The 19,356-nt window shown below is 42.7% G+C and overlaps 1 pseudogene; it reads right to left on the bottom strand.

The window, feature by feature from the left end:
• LOC134622582 (bromo adjacent homology domain-containing 1 protein-like) lies at positions 1-18,363 on the bottom strand (annotated as a pseudogene).
• Between the last annotated feature and the right edge of the window lie 993 nt (positions 18,364-19,356).

The raw sequence follows: 19,356 nt of genomic DNA, 5'->3' as shown, positions 1-19,356 counted from the left end.
ATCGAACATTAAATCAGTCGGGATGTTATAGAATTCTTCAGAAAAACAAACAAACAAAAAAAATTCCAAGAGATTTTTCAGAGAGCAAGACAAAGTGACAATAATCTGATACACACATTGCTTCTCTACTCCAAAAATATCTAGACCTTTCACTATAATTTGTAACCCCCCCACCCAAAATATATCAAAATATACGCCAACAATAAGCATCAATACAGACCACACAGAAAGCAGAATCTCAGGGGTTGCTCTGGGTACTTTTCTTTCTGTGGACACGCTTCCTGTGAGGCATCAGCACAGGTTACTCAGTGTGTGACCCCGCCACTGTGGACGCCACGTACAAACTTCCTGCCCTGCCTTGTTGCCATGGTAAAGAAGGATGCGACTGTGCCTGTGTGGTGCTTGGAGGAAATTCACTTGAGTAGATAGCTACACACAATCTGGCTGGAAAACATGGGGCAGCCTCCTTGCTGAGCTTTCTTGATCTAATTTTCCAGGAAGTCTCTACATCTCTCCTAGTACTCAAAAAAATGGGGGCAGGAAAAGAAGGAAAAGCTGCTGAAAGGGTTTAGGATGTGGCCTTGTGACTCCTCTACATGCTTCTCCAACATCTGATTCATGCCCTCTAGGGGCCAAATATGTAACAGCACATCTGGGAGAAGGGCAAGAGTGGTCATCTGATGCAGGAGGGAGAAACTTCATTTAATCTACTCATTGATTATAATAAACCCCTGGCTGCCATCTGTGCCCATCAGAAACCCTGATAGCTTACTTAGTAAGGAACTGTGTGAAAATGATTAGTGTTAGCAGATGCTAAGACTCACTTTTAACATTTTTTTTTAAATAATATCCTCTAAAGGCAATGGCAATAGGATCCCCTCACTACATCTAAACAGTACTTCTATAGCAAACAAAACTGAGAGAACACAAACACTTTTTTAAGTAAAGTGTACAGTTTGTGGGTTTGATCATGATTGTAAACAAAAAAATATAATAAAATAAACCCATCTGTCCTGCCAAATACATGAATACTAATGCTAATGCTTCCTCTACCTAATAATTTTCACACAGTGCCTAATTCCTGACCCTCAGTGACTTTTGTTTCAGAGGATGAAAACTGGTCCCACTTCAGCATCCGAGGGGGATCTTCTCCTTGAAACCCAGGGGGCATTCTGTCCTGTCTCGTGTGTCCCATAAGTTTCTCCCCTAATAGGACCAATCAATAAAAGCTCAGGTGACCACGTTGCCACATTCTCCCACACAGCATGTGACCTGGAAGAGTGCCCCCCCCCCAGTTCTTGAGGCCAGGTTGGACTTTTTTCTTTCCAGCATGTAAAGACGGGAATTCTGATAAAACACGAGCCCGTGTTTTCGTGTGAGCGCTTTCTCTCCTGTCTGCTGGCGTGAGCTTCACTGTGGTCTCCACCCAATTAAAAATGATATAATTTAAAGAAAAAAAAAATCTAAATAATATTTATATTGTTACAAATGAACAGAAATCTTTTCTATCCTGGAGCACAAAGAAAACAGGATATAGTTAATCAATTAGACACAGTATTTCCAAATAAGTTAAAATTAAATCTTAATATGTTTTACTAGATTTAAATATTTTTTCTTACTTTAAATATAATTATTACAGATCTTGCAAAAATACTACACTGTGCATTGGCTGTCTGTTTAAAGAGTGCCCGGTGCTTCCTGGATTCAAATATCTACACTTCATTAGAAGTTGGCTGGATGGGAGATTTCCATTGGCCTATTATCTCCAACCTCAGGTCATACATCAGTCCCCATTAATTTTTATTTTTTTCCCCATTTGGTCAAATTTCAATTAACATTTCATTGTTTTTGAAACTCACCTGAAATAAACAGAAAAATAATGCATATCCTCTTGATTAGTTATGTTCATTTTCCAAAAATAGCAAGTCTAAAAATATACTGCATACACCATCTTAGGAAACTGACATAATAAAATATCCCTAATAAGGAGAAATCGTAAAGTAGGAGAATATATCTATTTATATTACCTCTTTGAAGAATCTGGGGATTAATAGAAATAATAACAACTTAAAAGCAAAAACCTCCCAATGATCAGGATTTGATTTTTGTGTCACGATTCGTGTGGCTCAAATAGAGAAAAAAAGTTCAGGATGGCTTTAGTGTGTCAAAACTTTTGCGGGCTTTACCCAACGTTGAAGGACAGGGCGTTTGCTGCGTGGGAAAGCAGCTGGTTACTCTTTATGCCGTTAAAGGTACACGATCACGCACTCTGACACCACTCACAAGTCAAAAAAAACACTTGCTTGCGAGGTTAAGGCAATAGAAGAGTGTGGTCAGAAACCCACCACAACTTACAAGTATCAAAATAGCCCACCTGCCCCTCCAAACCTCCACCAAACGCCCTCCAGCTTGGTGCTACGTCTGCCTGCACAGTGGGTCAAGCCTCCATCCAGATGCCTCTTTGAACTCTAATCACATTGACAGTGTGGATACATACATGTATATATATATACTGTATAATTATATAGGTACGTTAGAGCTGACTGACAAATCAGATGGAATGACTCAAGCGATATCCCATGATTCAACATGTCGAGCATCGGGTTATATGACAAACACGCTGGCTGGCTGACTTCACTCCTCTACTGGTTAAGTAATAGAAATACACAGTTTGCACTGACAAAAGCAGCCATGACATCCTCACGGTTTCCTTCTACAAAGGTACAAAAAAGACACACACACACACACACACACACACACACACACAAAGAAATGATATACAGTGAGCCCCACCCCACCCGGCGTCAATATTAAGTAGCTGGAAGTTGAACGCATGTGTAGTAATTAAGGAATGGATTAGTGCAATAGAACAAGGGAGTGAGGAGTAGAAGCGCTGACGGAGAGAAGGAGTGAGGGTGGAGACGGGAATTCTGGCTTGTGTGAGACATCCTTTGGTTTATCTTGGCAGAGAGGGGATATTTTTTTAGGGGGGGGGGGTCGTATCGAGCTGTATCGGCGATCAGAAAAACAATCGGGAGCTAATGTCATCCGCTTTTCTTTTGGAGAGAGGGTGCACAAATGCCAAGCACATCACATCTAAGCTGACAAGTTCATGCTTTTCTCTTTGCCGAGCGAACAGCCAACGTAACCTTTTGCTGTAAAAATGTACAAAAGATGTTCTCCACTATTTTCAGACCTTTTACTGTTTGTAAGAGAGCCACGTAGACTGAACCAAACCCTACTTTCAAGGACTGCAGGTGCACCCTGTTCTACCGCTTCAGTGTTTGATGTGGCGAGACGTAGCTGCCTGAAGCTCTCCCTGCAAGTCATAAGGCAAGTCACAAGAACGAGTAAATGTGAAAAAGTATACACGACACCACAAAAAACCCATAAGGGAGACTCTTCTTCAAGTAGCTGAGATTACAGTTTGCTTCGACATCTTTCACCACGTGTGTTTATTTTTTTACTGGTTCGAATCTATCGCGAGAAATTTTAGTGTCACTGGTCCGTACTAAACAAAGTTAAAAGAGCCCTGCTCTAGTTTGCTCGAGTCTAGTAGGGAAAGGACTGTCTCACGAACCCCGTTCAGGTGCAATCATTTTAGTTTTGCGCAGCTCATCACTTGAGATGAAAAGGTTTCGGTCAGTGTCAGGAGAAGAGAAGGAAGCTCCGCTTTCTCTAAAGCTGCTTGTTTTGGTTTTGATTGCCTGAAAGCTTCCTTAAAAAAACAACAACAAAAGAACATCACACATGCCGACAGTTATCCATTCACCCTGGAGTCACACTTGCTCTCCATTCTCTCTGACATGCACGCGCAGACTCACGCGGGTTCGAAATCGGGAGAAATGAGACGACACTCTCCATTAGCTGCTCCTTCACTCTCGCTGCTTGAGCACCGTTAACGCCGAGCGGACAGCGCAGGCCTGTGTTCCCCGGCAGCGCCTCTGTGCCGGACCATCCCTGAGCCACTGGCTTACAAATGGAACAAACATGATTGTTGTGCTAAGATGCTTGAGGGGAAACACAGTCCTGACAGCAGCCCAGCTCGGCCTGGCGTTCAGCAATTCTGGCAGGGAAGCGATTGGAGGCTGAAACCTCAGAGTGTGGTGGAAGCTTTTAAAAATAAAAAATAAAAAAAATCTGATCTGAAGAATGAATTATCACTCCTTTCTCTTCCAAAACCAAAACCAGAAAACATTGGTGCTCTGTCTACCACATTCCAGCTAAAGGGATCTGTGCTTCTTATTGGCCCAATAGACGACCTCACCCCATCACCACCCCCTTCCCTCTGACTGTGAGGTGCTCACTGGATAAAAACAAAACAAAACAAAAAAAGTCCCTCAGCCCCCTTCACTCCCTCTTCTTTGTGTGGCATGGGGCGGTGCTTCATTGACGATTAATTCAAAAGGTGCAACAGCCCTCCACCCTCTACTGCAGATTCTTCAAGATGCGACCGTAACGAAAATCGTAGACGTGCCGGCAGAGATACACCAACTCGGGGTCGACGTCTGTGGGCACACAGCGGTGGGAAGGAGGGGCAAAGTCGGGGCGGCAGGGCACCATGCTGGCACTGCCAGGCGGGGCACCTTCAGCACGCCGCTTCACCAAGGCACAAAATCTAGGAAGGGAGAAGAAAATCCATTAAAAGGCAACTTTCCTGCTTCTCCGCCTTCATTTAAACACTCCAACTTGAAACAGGATTTTCACAAAGGTTATCACGGTAAGTGTTCATTGTCTTATGTTCCTGCAAATTCATTAACAGTTGTAGTGTCACCAGTGTGTGATTAAAAAAAAAAAGAAGAAGCTTCCACGTGTCGTCAAAGCTGAGGTGTTCATTTCAAACTTCAAACCTTGTGAAAAGACTTTTTCTGCTAGCAACAATTACCGTGTTCGTTACTTACCTACAGTACTGGGCTAGTGGGAGAACATAGCATCTGTCTTCTATGCAGGCCACGCTATTTTCATCCTGATGCCGAGAGGCGAAAATCTCATTCTGAAATCAACAGTGGGTGTGAAGAATCACATCTCTGTTAAGCGTTTCCTATTGTGCTCGGCGAATAATGAAGAAATGACACTTTTGTACTAAGAGCACAGTGGGAACTATAATTGTTCATGAGCAACAGGATTTTGCCTTTTTGTTTCTACCTTATGTACTGCCAAAGACACACACACAACATCCTGCTCTATTCGACACGTGCCATTGTAAAAAGAACATTTCTAGAAGTAAAATCGTTTATCTTTCCTGTTCTTGGCTTGTGCAAGTCTGAGGTCAGAGAGATATCATTTTTTAGCTTTGTGGTCAGACTGAAGAGCAAACCAACTATCCACAGTTTCAGGGCAGAGCAGCAACAGGCCGTTTTGTTCGCCTCCTCATTGCACATAATCTTCTTACACATGTTGTACACATGAGGATACCTCATAATATTTCTGATGTAGCACAAACTGTTCCATCAATAAAAACTGCATTATCTTTAAACAAAGTGATAAAAATTAAATAAAGAATAAATTTCATGGCTGCAGTGCTGTGTAAAAGTCTTGGATCACCCTTCAAGAAGAGACAGACTTTCTTATCATTTTTTTTAAAGTGGTCTTGAGCAACAGTTCTCGAGGCTTTCTAAGGATCTTTCAAAGTTTTTCTTTGCTTTTTCACTCACTTTCAGTCCAGTCCTTGTACCTGACCATTTTCAGTAAATGATTAAGGTTTTTTTGTTTGTTCACACTGACCTGTGAATGATTCAAGAATAAAAAAGACACCTAACTCAAGGAATGAGCCTGTCTCGAGTCTGCACATAGAAGACAACTTAGAGGAGAACCAATTTTAACTTTAGGCACTCTTTTACTAACAGCCTGCTGCAAAAACACATCATTTGTTTCAATTTCTTTAGCCGAATCAAAAGATGCCAAAGATAAGACAGCTGTAAAACTGTATTTTTGCACCAACAAGATTATTCCCAAAGAGCTGTTAGCTGAACATGTGACACATGTCAGTATGGTGTGTAGCATGCCTTTAAAAGATTTGAGGAAACTGGATATGTGGAGGACAAAAGTGGCAGACCTAAAACTATCTAGAGCAGATGAACAGTATCTGAAAGCCATGTCCTTAAAAACTGGAAAAAGACCAGACTCAGGACCCGAGAGATACATCTGGCCCTTCAGTTTTGGGGATCTTGTCATAAATGATGGAATTATGAACAGAAATCTACGATACAATACTATCTGGATTGGTAACTGTTTCTTTTTTCCATGACAATGATCCCAAACACACTGCTAATGCATTAAAATCATACACAGTGGAACACTGTCAGTCATGGATTGGCCTCCCCAGAGCCCAGAGCTAAACATTACTGAAGCAGTGTGGGATCAATGTGACAGAGTACAGAAAATAAAATCAGCCAACATCCAAAGAAGAGCTTTGAATGTCCTTCAAGAAACCTGAACTATTATCCTTGCAAATATTTCAATAAACTGCTGCACCAATTTCTTAGCTTAATATATAGAAACAAATTGTGGCTCAAGACTTTTGCACAGTGCTATACTTTATATATTTTGACTTCATCTATTCTTACACACAACACATAAGCGCACACACACACACTTCATGATGTCATTTTTTTCCTTAGAAGATACTGATTACGTAATCCTTCGCTAATGGAATAAATCAAATAAAGTGTTTTTATTTGATGAATGTTGATTGTACCTTCTCTTGTCTCACATACACACAGATCTGTGCTGTTACTGTTTGTGCAGACAAACAGTAACAGCACAGATCTGTTACAGGAAAAACATCTTGGCTCCAAATCTCTGCCTCACCTCACAGTGTGTGCTGGGATCTCTGCCTCCCTGTGTGTGCTCAGGTCGGTAGTACCAGAAAAGACTCATCATCAGCTCTCCTGAGGGATCACATTAAGACACACACACACACACACAGAGGTAAACAATCTTGGCCATATGCTCCTCCGGTCATCCATCAATACACATGCACCACTGTATCGCATCATAATCTCCCCCCTTCTCCTGATCTTTTTTTACCTGTTTTGGGGTCCTCCCACAGCGCTGATATCTTGGCAACATATGGGAGGGATTTCTTCCTGGGGCCTGATCGTAGCAGCACAGTGTCTCTCACATGTATCACTTCACCGTCCCTCTCGACTCCTTCGTAACATTGCCGCAGGGCCGTCTCATCCTCTCCCTGAGACACACACAAACACACGAGCACGCAAACACAATAAGAAAAGACATAATTCTCATTATAAAGACAAAAAGGAATCTGTCACACAAAGCTGTATCGTCAAAACACAATTATCTTTTCCCTCAAGAGACAATTTCTTTGTCCTTGTGGAAGGCAGCTGTGTTGATGCTAAGGTTTCTACTGGTCAGGTATTTGGAATAGAGAAGGTTTTCCTTCGGTCAAAAAGCTCTCTAATATGCTGATCATCTTCATCGTACAGAGATGGACTCTCAAAAAACCTACCGCAATGAAGACCTCCCTCTCTGTGGGCATTCCAACAGGCAGCCAGCCATTAGTGGCCCGTCTGCGGCTGACCCTCTTTTGTTTGGTGCTGCTGAGGCTTGGCACGGGTGGCGACTCCTTTGTCGATAGCTGTGCGCGGCCCATGGACAGAGAGTCACCGGAGGGCTTGGTGCTCTTTGGGCACTCCTTGGCTAGCTTTAGCCTAGCCTGGGGCTGGTCTCGTCCAGACAGGTGGTTCAGTAGGTGGGGTTTAGTCTGCGTGGAAGTGGGCACGCTGGACAGAGGGCAGCTGGACATTGGCATGGTGGGGGAACCAGAAGGGAAGGGTTGTGATCACCCTGAGGGGAGGGGTAACCCTCTGAAACAAAAAGGTGACAGTAACAATAAGCAAAGGAACTTCTGAACACCATCAAATGGTAGATGACACAGCTGGCTACTTATCTTTAGAATAAGCCACATGAACCTTAAATTATATATACACACACATAATTTAAGGTTCATGTGGCTCATGCGGCTCATGCTATACATTATTTATTTATTTATTTTTCTGCTTAAAAGTAACCTGCTTCTTCTATCAGTCTAGCTACGTACATGACACATTGTAACCGAAAACTTTACAATAAGCCTAAAGCTCCTTAGCCACACACATCTAAAGCAGTTACCTCATTCTGCAGGCAATTTAAAAGCTCATGGCAAAAGACAAAAAAAGGACTACATAAAACAGAAAGGCTCCACTTGCTTGACTTCACAATTGGCTTGAGGCATATCATTTATCAACAAAGGACTCTTCAGAGTCTTTAAGTAATAGCTTTATGTCTAACTACTGGAATAAAGGTTTCTTTTATAATACTGGCAAAGAAGGCTAGAAAACAGCTAAATCAAAGAAGTGTTATCACAAAAGAACTTGCCATCATTGTGAGCAAATCCTCAAGTGGCCTCAGAAAACCACTTAAGACTGTGATAATTAATAATCAGCAATTAATACTGAACATTTATGAAACAAGACCAAATCTTGGGGCATGGGGGTCAAGCAACTCACCTGTTTTGATATTGTGCGTGCATCCAGTGCATCCTGTGCTAAAAGAGCAACCCCTGCTGGTGACAGGAGCCATTGCTCTGTAGGTATACCCACTAATCCCGCAGGCGTCACCGTAACAGGGTGAAGCCACAGAATTGCAGTAGGCGGGGTGGGCTAGTCCCGACGGATGTGACACCTGCTGCCCCAGCAGCTTGGAGCCGCTCATTCGGCTAGGGCACAAACTAGATGGGGGCAAGTTCAGAGGTCGCGGGGCCATGGTGGCTGAAGTTGTTCCAGTGTGTGTCGGGTGGGCGATGTGGACGTAATAGCTGGAGAAGCAATGGTCGGCGGTGCAGAGGCAGGGGTGAGGGCTCAGGGTGAGCGCTGTGTGTGGTAGGGAATGTGTCAGCGATGGTGAGGTTACTAGGCACTCGCGCTTCACAGGGGTCATGGCTGAGTTAAGTGGCTGATCGTCTGATTCTCCATAGGGTTGCTGGCCTAGAAAGAAGGCCAAGCCGTGACAGTAGTCCATTGAGCGCTCTGAAGGAAAGCAGTAGTACGGGCTCAGCTCAGTCTCCAGCTGTTCCTCTTTCACTTTCTTCAGTGGGTATGCTAGCATACTGCGTGACTGGTAGCCCGGTTTTGTCAGTCGATGGGTGCAGCCACCCGTTTCCCACTCCACCTTTGGCTCAAAGCCTGCCTTCTTGCAAGCTGTGCAGCCACTGTGCAGGGGAGGGATCTTTTTCCCCTTCTGCTTTTGTGTGCGTCCCTTGTGCTGAAGTTTGGCCCTCGAGTGCGACTTTAGGGTCGGGCCCACGACGGGAGCCTTGCAGTCTGAAGTAACAGTAGCAGTGGGTGCAGCCTTTGCTCTTTGTTTACTGGTAGCAGAGGAACTGGTTAACTTCAGCAGGGCTGCGGCATTAAGTCCAGCCAACCGTCTGGGTGCAGGAGCGTCAAGGCACTCCTGACTCATCCCCAAACTTTCATCCCCTCGGCTAACTTTGGCCCTCTTGGCAGGCTTAGAGCTTTGGTACGCTTCAAGTTCGTGAGATGTGGAGCCTTTAGTGTTGGTCCCTCGCAAAGCCTTAAGACCTCCGCAGACACCACCTCTCGCTGGATCTGCATCCAGGAAAGCCCCTGCATTTATGGGCTCCTCCTGTCTCTTGGCCTGTTTGGCTGCTGGTTGGGGATCAGTGGCTCTTTCTAGTAGCAGGCTGTTTACCGCCTCAGCCATTGAGAGAAGCCAGTCTCCGCTTGCGTGGCTGAAAGACTCCCAACCCAATACTCTTGCTATAACTTCCACTGCATGATTTTAATTTGTTTTTTGGTGACGACTTCTCTTTTCCGTCACTGCTTTTCCTTTTTTTGGACTTGGACTTGTGAGATAATTGTCCGCGGCCATCCTTTCCTTTCCTTTCCTTAGACCTCTGCTTTTCACGAATGTTTTCCTCCAGTCGGGTCAGGAGGACATGGCAGCTGAGTCCTTCACTTTCTGAATTCCCAGCCCTCCTCGCAAAGGGTACATTTTCCTGTCCGTTTCTTGACGTGCCTCCGGTCCACCTTTCTTTTCTGCTCTGGTCTTTCTGTTCTTTTCCCTCTTGTCATTCATCCTCTTGGCCATGTTTCTGTCTTTTTTGGTGACCTCGCTTATCTTCTTTGTCCTGCCAAATCGCAGTGTGCGCTCAGGCCAGGCGCCGCCCATGGCACCACCATGTGGCCAAAGACAGCTGTTGTCCCACCACTCTGGACTACTTTGGCTGTGCCCAAGGGAACCCTTCTGCCTTGCGTGAGTCATCACATGCTTGTCTATGTGGCCTAGAGAGAAGAGATGAACAAGTGGTCAAAACTCCACTTTTGTGCTGATTTTCTACTCTTACACAACAGATCTCAACCAATCCCTGGCCTTAACTCAGTAAGGGTTAGTCGTAGGGTGTCATAGTATTTTAACCACTTTCTAAACAAGAATATATTTTAAACAAAGTCTTATAAAGTATTGTGCAAGTCTTAAGCCTTCCTCTGTTATATTATGCAGGAGATTTGGAAATAGGTAAAACAATTTATACGAACATGAACAAATCTGGTACAAACACCTTTATTCTTCAACATAAACCTAAACTCTCTTAGGCAAGCTTTCTTATGATTTCTTCAGACTTCTTGAAGGACGTTCAAAACTCTTGTTTGGCTGTGTTCCATGTGCTTTTCAATCCAGGTATGCTTTAACTTCATTGGCAGTGTGTTTGGGATCATTGTCATGCTGAAAAAAGCCATTTCCAATCAGATGCTTTCCAGATGGTATTGCATGGTGGATTAAAATCTGATGATACTTCTTCTACATTCATAATTCCTTTTGAAAATTTTGACAAAATTCCCCAAACCACTGGCTGAAATTCAGCCCCAAACCATGACAGAGACTCCACTGTGTACTGATGGCTGTAGACACCAGAGTTATTATAGTTTGTATTTTCTAATTAGGTTTGATTTTTATTGAGTTTTGATTTTTGCTTTTAATTCGGTTTAGTTTCAGCTAGTTCCCAGAGTGAGTTTCCTCATTTGAGTTTAATTTTCGTTGTGTTACAATGTTTCATTTTAGCTTAGTTTCTATTAGTTTCAGTGTCAATTTTAGTGTTATTATTATTGTATTGAGGGTATATGGTAAAGGCAAGATTTAGGAAACTCAGAAACAGTATTATATTAAAAACACTGAATAAAAACAAGCCTCACAATCTTCGCAGAAATCCAAAGTTGCAATAAATACATCCATCAAAGCCTCATAAGGCAAGTTTTGATTAAAGCTTTACCAACCTAACAAATACCAAAACTATTTCCTTTTTATTTTCCTTTTTTTTTTTAGTTACTTTTCACTAAATAAATTCAGTTCGTTTTAATTATTTTCAAAGGTCTAGCTTTTATTTTTATTTTAGTTAGCAAATGTTTTTCACATCTGGTTTTAGTTAACTCACTGCTGTGCCTCTCTCCCTGAACTCCTCTGTACATATTGATTTGGGCCAAAAATTTTACATTTGGATTCCTCACTCTGTAAGACCTGTTACCACTTGGATAACATGACACAAGAACTTTAGTCTTCTCTCTGTTTCCCTCCTTTAAGAACAGCTTCTTGACAGCCACCCTTGCACTGACATCATTCTGATGAGGCTTCAGTGAACAGTAGATGGGATAAACTGAAGGGCCACTGAAGCACCTCTCAGGTCCTGTGTCAGGTCTTTCTTTCCTGTTTCTTAAGGGCACGACCTCCATCTACTGTAGACACATTTGCCACTTTTTATTTTGCCCACCACTTGTCCAGTTTCCTCAAACACACTGCACTTTTTAGCCAATAGCTCTTTGGGAATCACCTTGTTGATTTGAAAATACAATTTTATGCCTGTCAAACTGTGTTATCTTTGGCACTTCAGCTACTGGGAACAAATTATGCATTTCTGCAATAGGCGGCTAGTAACAAAGTGCCTAAAAATACAATTTAAAATTGGTTCTTTGCCAAGTTGTTATGTGTAGACACAACACGGGTTAGGGTGTCTTTTTTAAGCTTGAATGATTCATAGGTCAGTGTTAAGAGGCTAACAAAACTTTCTCTGAAAATGGTCAGGACTGACTGAAAATGAGTGGTGAAACAGTCAATGTCCAAAGAAAAACTTGCTAAAGGCCAGGTTTAAAAAATGACAAGGAAGTCTGGCTCTCCTTTAAGGGCAGCCCAAGACTTTTCCACAGTACTTTACATGAACCTTTACCTTGTAGTTCCCAGTTAGGCTTTTCCATTTTGGCAAAAAAATCCATACAAAAGGGCGAGTGCTACCGTAACGCTATCTTTGCCCAACAATATATAGGTTACTAGTGGCATGGTGGATATTGGGAGGTAGCTCACAATATAAAAAGGACTTCCCTGTCAACAGTAATTCAAATCATTTTCCAAAAAAACTTTAACTGGATCCATAGAGATCTATTTCAGCCCTTGAGTTCTGCCACATTGCGTGGTCAGACCAGGCAGTGTTATGCTGTGTAGTAGGGATGACACTGAGACCAAAGATTACTTCAAATGTTTTCAACAGTCAAAACTTAAGACGAGACAAAGCTAGAAAGGATATATAAAAAAAAGAACCAAAAAACCCAGCAGAAGTCAACAAGCCACACACAAAACAAAGATACCGACTATCTTGCATAAGCCCTCAGCTTAAGATTTAAATCCAACATCTGATTCAATACATAAAGAAACTTAATGATGAATAGATTCAGCTGAACAGTTTTGTAATCAGATCATATGGCGAGCTGCAGCTTTGGTGCGTGTGCCTGGGATCTTCTCATTATGACAGGTTTGTGTCGCACTGGAGAAACTGATGCACTGTGCCATTCATTCACTGTGCTCATTGCCTTATCACCACATGTACACACAGCAGGCAAGCAGCAGCTTGTTAAGGGCCAATTGTTTAGTCTGCAGTGTTTAGTCTGGCAGGAAAATGTCAAAAAAAAAATCTTTGACCACATAAGTGCAAGTGAGAGAAAAATAAGGCAAATAAACTGAAGCCCATTTAAATGTGACACTTTTAGTCGTTTTAAATTGGATGGTTTCCGGCTTCCCATTACTTTTCTAAGCGCCCGTGTTATGTAAAGAAAGAGAATCTTTCCATCTGCAATACAACACAATATGTGATGATTCCCAAAGCCCACCGTGAAATCATTTAACAATTAAACCTAATTAGCATCAGCAAGAAAGTGTTCGCGCAAAACGCTCCCCGCGCTCAGTGTAAAACTGCAACACAAACAAGCAGAGAGTGACTCACACACTGTATATGTTTGCGTTTTAAAATAATGCCCGTACAGAGATCATTACATTTCCTTTTTAGTGTTCGGGGAAAAGGTAAAGATGCACGATCGTGTACCACCTAATGAGCCGGGTTAAACTTTTAAAGACCAATATCTCCATTTAATAACCCTGCAGACACATTCTGCACCGCGAGGAAAAGAAACCTCGCCGCAGCAAGACACAATTAGAAGTTTTCCATCATTGGGCGTTCTTTTTTGTTAATCAAATAAAGGTTTTCTTTTTCCCGACCCACAGGAGCTTCTTGTCCTACACCATATTTTCCATAATTAGTTATAATCGGATAATGAAATCCTCCTTAATGACGATTGATACGCATATTTACAGCTGCTGCTCGTCTCTCCATTCTCCTCGCTTTAAAAGGTGCAAGGATACTGGCTTTAAAGTTTAAACATTTCCCCAAATGAGCTTTAGATCAGAATGATTCTATTGGTTACCCGCGGTATTATCAGAGTTAAGCTTTTTAATGTTTTCCCCAGTTTATTCTACATGGAGCCAAACAGGCCGGGGCATCTGTTCAGATGAGTGTGCCTGCGCGAGGCAGGGAGAGGCCTGATGGTTGATGCAGATTTCTCTGCGGTGCGAAAACATTCGAGGCCAGAGACTTCTATCCCAATAGATGACTCGCTAACAGTAGAAACCCGACAAGATTCTTCTAACATGTTGGATTTTGTCGGCCACAATCTGACTGGGCTTGCGCAGCCTCAAGGCGGTCCAACGCTCCAGTGTGCAAGAGATCCTGGCAGTATCAAATCCGATTTTAGCTCTAGGGGTAATGAAAACTGAAGACAACTTTCTGACTCAGTGATTAACGTGACATTAGAGGAGTTTAAAACATTTCCATGTTACACTCCTCACAAAGAGCTTTTATGTCTTGATAAAAGTTAAAAACCATGGGCGCGATAAGCTCAGATATGGCTTGTGTTTGTGTGTCTTCCCAGTCTTTGCTGTGCCAAAGGTTGCTTTACCTCAGGCTGAGCTTATCAGACAAGATGTAATCGGTTTAATGGTGTTACCTTGCTGGCTGAACCAGAAATTCAATACCTGAAAGACAAACTTCAAATCTAAAATTTGGTGGTGCTATTGCTTCATATTTGATTTGCTTTCAAGATTAAAAAAAAATAGTTAAGTGTCACTAAACCTGTTAGAATGAATGATCTGTCCGAGTCCAGATTAAAAGCAAAGCATTTATCCTGATTCTGCAATTTTTCCATCGGATGTGGGGTCACTGCTGAGAGTTGTAGGTGTGGAAACGCTGCAAGGAATAACCTGCTTCATATTATCTTGTGCAGCAGCCTTCTGGCAGAACGGCAATTTGTTTCTTTAAACACAGTTAGGTCCGGTGATCCGCAGGAAGTAATTTCACATCTGCTGGGAGATCAATGACCCGGCACTCCATCTCTAATTGGTTAGAAACAGATCATAAGATCCTCTCAGCAATTATACAGAGAACACACCAGGATATTTTTTTTTTTCTTTTAATAATGAGACATGCATGATTTCTCAGGACTCTTGTGACTCTGTGTGTAAAAGAGCAAACCAGATGGCTTTTTTGTAATGAAGATTAAACAGCATCAGGCTACACAACTGATATCGAGTCAATAAGTGTGAGATATGCGTTGGCCTCCAACGCCAACCGTTATTAATAAACACAAAGCAGACAAAAGGCTAAACGACAAACAGCAAAGCGTGTTAACGCTGAGCATTAAAGTTCACTTCTCAATTTCCTGGTGCACAAATGTGAAGCAGTGCAACTGCCTCGCTGTATGACTTTGTTAATCCTAACACAAACCCAATCACAGGTGAAAAGCTGAGAGCAGCTTTCAGAATACGACGTGAAATCTGATAACTCGCCACAAGATCACACCAACCTGACTCAAGGTTAAAATCAAAGTGGATCTCAGTGTGATAAAAGACCTGAAAAAAGGAGCTCATCTGTGGGAGTAACACCATTCTTTACCCTCAATGTAAACATAAACTATTAATGACTAAATAGTTAAATACTACTAAAACACTATGATGCAATTGTAAACAGATACAAGTGTCTGTTAGTATAAGCTCCTGTGATACATACAGCTGGGCATAAACAGTTAATAAATGTTTCAAGAGCAATAACAGTATAAGATCATTAATAAATAACTATTATAGGATATTTATATGTTGGATTATTGCTGCTTCACAGTTTGCTATAAAGTATTCATGAGCATGTTGAGCAGATTTCTGAGGAGTCTGATTGGCTGGGAACATTAACTTTTAGCAACCAGTTTAACTAAACACCTTCTTTTCTCTGTGTATATTATTTGACAAGTCAAATGCCTTAATAATGACTTAAATAATAATTACGGCTGTGAGGCCGGTAGCTCGAGTCTAAGGGTCTGAGCTGTGGAGGGGTAAAAAAAAAAAGAGAGAGAGAAGACCACAGGCAGAGGAACTACAACCAAAGTTGAGAGTGTAAAAGTGAGGAAGTGAGAGAAGAAGAGAGAGACATCTCTTCTGTGAGGGGGGGGGGGGGGGGGGGGGGGGGCAGTCTGTATAAGTGTAAAAGGGACAGCAGAAAGCCTCGCTGTTCTGTTCTACAGACTGACAGCAATCTAAGAAAATCTCTTCATGAAAATCTTTAAACTTGTCAGGATTATAACAACTAGTCCAGCCTTACAAACCCCAGCCTGTGTGGCTTGATGTTGCCAAGCAACTCAGACAGGAATTCAGCAGCGCTGGGAGTAATTACAGCGTTTAAAATAGAAAATCCAAATTAGCTATACGTGTAAATAAATGAATAATATTTATAGTTGGATTACATGGCATTTTATGTGTTAGTGGCAATGCTAAAAGCCTCTGAAGTGTGCCCTTCAAGTGTACACTTGAGAATAACTGTCATGCGCTATGAAAGCTAGCCAAAGCATCACTTTTTTATCCCTAAGGGCCTGAGACAGGGGTGGGCAATTTATTTTCCCCAAGGGGCCACATGACAAACTGGGACTGTTGTGGAGGTCCACACCAAAAAGCTTGCAAAGGCATAAAATTAATATTTAGCTGAGCTCAGTTCGGCTTATTATTGGTGTGTGCGGAGGAAATTGTATCCATTACCTTGGCAAAAGCAAAAACAAAAAAACTAATGAAACCTTGAGTGACCATCTATTTAACTATCCTGCAATATCTTGAAAAATCTTTGTTTTTTCTGGCCCAAAAAAAGTGTGACTGACCCTTTTGCACTAAAGGCAGTTCACGCTGTGTTACACAAATCTATTTCCAGCCACTTGAAAATCTGCCCATTGTTAAAACTGTTAAAAAGTCATTTTATTTCAGTTCTAGAATTTTTTCCCACCCTTAGCTGTAGCAAAACCTTCTTTGTGGGATGCCCTGAAATTTCTGCTGGAAAAAACACACCACAAACATAACAGAGGAAATACAGCACTAAATAAAAAAGAAAGCTAAATAATCAAGCCTTTAAGACCAGTTAGTGATTAACTTTAGCACAATAATATTTTTGCAGCAGAATAAATGAAAGAACCGGACTCTGGAAAGGAAAAAAGTTCAAGCACTCTTTCCTTCTTCCCTTCTTTCCCTGAAACTAACTCTTGGATAAATTAAATTAAAAAAAAATTACACTCCTCTTAAAACTCACACTCCAAACATTTCCGACAGTCCCCCTGTTTGCCACCTTTGCAATGAAATACTTCAAAATTCTCGCCTCTTCAAATTCAGGGGAAAAAAATCACCGTTTTGGTTGAGCAACTCAAAGCTCATGTCAAAACAAGGACACAAAAAAGGTCAAAGAAACATTGCATTACAGCCGCCCAATAAGGCAACACCAGATAGGACACACCTTGCAGATCACTTGGTTACCACAGTTGTGCAGGGCACGTTCATAAAGGGCTCATCAGCCTGCATCAAAACCTGTAATTACACCTCTCTCTTTTATTTTAAAAAAAAATGCTCTTGCCTTGAACTTTTAGGCAGAGCCACAAAACGCCACAGAGCACCCATCAAAAATAAATAACCAGCTGGGTAAGGTGGCTCGCTCGGATCAGACTGAGAGCTTCTTATTTTACATTTTCCGTGTCGGGGCCGGTGGTGACGGGCAGGTTCAACACGAGGCGCTGACATGATGGGTTTTGTTTTTTTGTTTGTTTGGGTTTTTTTTGGAGGGGGGGGGGAGGTTGTTGTTTCAAGAAGAGATAAAAACCTGAGAGAATCTGAAACATTGCGTTACTGTTTTGGCTTTCTTCCGAGACAGCCGGAGCTTTAACACCATTGGCAGGGATGTCGAGGGCGGATTGCTAGATATGCATGCCTGGATAGATTTGTAATAATTGCGTTAATATACGTACATATATAAATTTATATACAGTGGCCGAGGAATACAGTATGATGGGATACAGTACAGCCTGACGTAGCTGCCCATCTGAAGTAGCCAGCCAGGCTCTAAATACGGGTTGAGGAAGGGAGGGGAGTGGAGGGGGGGGGGGGGGGGGGGGTTGCTACCAGAACACACAAACACACACACACCAAGCAAAAATAAAGGGCAGTCACCCCTCCTGATCACATTTTCTGACCGGATTCCCGATCAGCGACGCGGTGGCTGTTCCCGATCCCAGTCCTAGCTGAGAGCTGTGAGGTTATGGCACGTAGCAGCAGCCCCGTGTGTCGCTTCTGGTGCACGAAGCGAAAAATAATAATAATTAAAAAAAAGGGTTCTGCGCTCCTTCTCTGGACGGCTGAGCAGTCGGAACACAACTTCAAACATTCACAGCCAGATAGCACCCCCTCCCAAAAAAATAAATGTGTGTTTAAAAAAAAAAAGGATCGAGGTGGTAACTTACGGCTCGCCGCCACGCTTCCTCCAGCAGAGCCGGGAACCGTCGAACAAATCTGCGGGGAAGGACGGACAAACGGACGGATGGTCGGGGAAGAGCGAGCGGGTGGGGGTGTGGGAGGGCTGGGGAGGGGAGGAGAGACGGAGCCGGACTGGTGCGATGGCAGAGCTCCGTAACTGGGAGAGCTGGGGAGGAGTGAAGCGGAGAGAAGAGAGAGGGGACGGTCGGTGGCGCTGCCTGTGAGATGTGTGCGTGCTCTTCCTGGTTGGGTTTCCACCGATTCGCAGAAACTTAATCTGAACCAGTTCCCATACGGACCAGCCTCGCTCGCCGCCACCCCCCCTCTCTCCTCCTTCTTCTCCCATGACGGACAAACAGGCAGAAAACTAAATAACTGCAGTACGCGAGGTAACTTGGGTCCATTACATAAAACACACAATGAAAAGCGATGGATGTTAGGCTACTGCCACCCCCCTCCTTCCTCCCCACTATACCACCGCGCGGAGCCTCACCCCTGTCATCTTATCGTGACCAAAACACGCCAGACTGTTAAAATACGTCCAGAGACATTTCTCATGAAGATTGAACAAGGACATGGCCATGAGTCAACAGTGTTCCATGTGGTGGATGTGAGATATGAGGTTTAACTGAGGTTCTTTAAGTTATGGAGATGTAAAGGGGATTAAACCCATCTAAAGCTCACTTTAGGTCCTGACTTTTTTGTATTAAAGCAGCTTTTATTAACATGCAGGCTTATAAGGTTCAAAGTTAAAATCTGCTTTGTCTACACATTAAAAAAAATACATCTTTAAATCAAGCTCATGCAGGACCTTCATTTTTCATTTAATTGTCCATAAAGAGCTGAGACCAGAGAAGCCAATTAGACTGCAGTGGGGAACACCCATCTACCTTCTCCATAAGTTTGAAAACTTCAGAAAGTGAGGGGTACCCTCTCTGCTTTTTTGCCCCATCTCTGTCCCTGCTGTCATTGGGGAAAAGGCAAAAACAGAGAAACAAACAACCAAGGCACCAAACACACACCTGAATCCTAACAACGCAAATCTGGGTGATTGAGGATGTTTTTTTTACCTGTTTTTCCACCTTTTTCAGCTACTTTTCTCCCTGGTTATCAAATTGGGGGGTTTTAGTAAGCATCCATAGAGCAAACACATCTCTTCTGCAGTCCTTTGTGAAACTCAGCAGATGAAATGGTGGC

This window comes from Pelmatolapia mariae, unplaced genomic scaffold (assembly GCF_036321145.2).
Source record: "Pelmatolapia mariae isolate MD_Pm_ZW unplaced genomic scaffold, Pm_UMD_F_2 NODE_ptg000053l+_length_149371_cov_1, whole genome shotgun sequence".
NCBI classification, from domain to species: Eukaryota; Metazoa; Chordata; class Actinopteri; order Cichliformes; family Cichlidae; genus Pelmatolapia; species Pelmatolapia mariae.
Note: the sequence above shows the minus strand (reverse complement) of the source record. Positions and strands in the feature narration are given on the sequence as shown.